We start from the raw sequence: 1,744 nt of genomic DNA, 5'->3' as shown, positions 1-1,744 counted from the left end.
GTTGTACTGACAAAACAAATCTTCCTCCTGTATATTTTCTGCTTTCGTAACCACTCAATTTCTGAGCAATAATGGCTGTGATCAATTTCAAGTGGAACCTGCATCCCCCAATTTGACATGCAGTTCCATAGTATATACAGAAAAGCCCTGAATGTCCACAAACAAGATAAAGGTTAAGCGCACTCTGAAATGCCGTACGATAGCTGACAATAACCAAAGCAAATTTTTGGAATAATATTAGTCAGCATCTACCAAACCCTAAATAGGAGTTAGCACTCTTCCTGCATTCCATCATTTAATCCTTCCAGGTACACCTGCGCACGATTAATATTCCCATTTAACAGATTAGAACACTGAGGAAAGGTGGGATTAGGAGGTTAGGACATTCGTCGTGCTCATACACTAAAATTGGAATGACACAGAGAAGATTAGCATAGCCCCTGTGCAAAGATGACATGCAAATTTGTGAAGGACGTTAGGACATTTGTCCAGCCAGCATGTTGCAGACCTGAGATTTAAACCACGTGATCTATCTCTAAAGCCTGCATTCTTCTTCTTCTTCTTTTTTTTTTTTTAGGCGGAGTCTTGCTCTGTCGTCCAGGCTGGAGTGCAGTGGTGCAATCTCAGCTCACTGCAACCTCTGCCTCCTGTGTTCAAGCAGTTCTCCTGCCTCAGCCTCCTGAGTAGCTGGGATTACAGGCATCCGCCACCATGCCCAGCTAATTTTTATATCGTTAGTAGAGACGGGGTTTCACCTCGTTGGCCAGGATGGTCTTGAACTCCTGATCTCTGGATCTGTCCACCTTGGCCTCCTAAAGTGCTGGGATTACAGGCGTGAGCCACTGCGCCCGGCCTTAAAGCCTGCATTCTTAAGACCCATACTAAGATAACCAAGAAGCAATAAGTGAAAAAAAAAAAAAATCCATTTGCAGAAGATGGTGCACAATATGATCCCATTTATATAAAAACTGAACACATATGTATGGGTGCATACATGAATGTATGGCTTTCCATAAGTCCAGCAATATCCCAGTACACTTTTAACAAATGACTGGCGCAGCAGAGGTGAACGGACTTTCTATGGCTGCGGAGCTGGGTTCAAGTTCACCCCTGTCCGATGACACAGCTTGTGCTGTATTCACAATACTTTTCTTCCTATGATAACAGAGTGAACTTTGCTGGGAGTGGGTGAATTGGAAGAGGATTGTTTTTAAAGAGTTGGCCACCAAAAGCATCTTTTGGAGAGAACACGTGTCCCTCACTGTTTCGTGCCTCTAGAAGGGAATGGGTAGCTCCATGAGGTCAGAGAAGAAAGAACTCTGGGCTGTATAAAGTATAAGACCATCACAGAGGGAGGACCCCTCCAGCACTGACGATTGAAAGATGCCTCCAGTGCCTCCTTTATAGGGCGACGTATTGACTAGTCTCTTGGTTTGGTGGTGCAAAGTCTCTAAAAAAATCTTAGCAAGTTTCAAATGCACTATGGGGCTGAGGAAAGTACTTCAGCCGGGGCCGAGAAGACCTGGGTTGCAATCCTATCTCTGCCTCTCGCTTACTCTCTGTCCTTTCTCTACTCTGTTTTCCAGCTCTGCTCACTGGGGCAGGGATTTGGACTTGGGGACTGGACTTGGGGAGCCAGTGGAGAGAACATCAGGTTTAGCCTTCAAAACTCAGCCTCGTGTCTTACAAAATTCACAACGTGAAGCAATGCACATGATATTCTGGAGCGTCACTTTCCTCATCC

At 45.0% G+C, this 1,744-nt stretch overlaps 1 non-coding gene across 1 annotated transcript; it reads left to right on the top strand.

Annotated features, from left to right (window-relative positions):
• Positions 1-380: 380 nt before the first annotated feature.
• Positions 381-488, top strand: LOC115892993. Its single transcript, XR_004052958.1, has one exon. It is a non-coding gene; the product is annotated as a U6 spliceosomal RNA (small nuclear RNA).
• The last annotated feature ends 1,256 nt before the right edge of the window (positions 489-1,744 follow it).

The sequence above is a fragment of the Rhinopithecus roxellana genome, chromosome 13 (assembly GCF_007565055.1).
Source record: "Rhinopithecus roxellana isolate Shanxi Qingling chromosome 13, ASM756505v1, whole genome shotgun sequence".
Taxonomy (NCBI): Eukaryota; Metazoa; Chordata; class Mammalia; order Primates; family Cercopithecidae; genus Rhinopithecus; species Rhinopithecus roxellana.
This window is presented reverse-complemented; position numbering and strand designations above follow the sequence as displayed.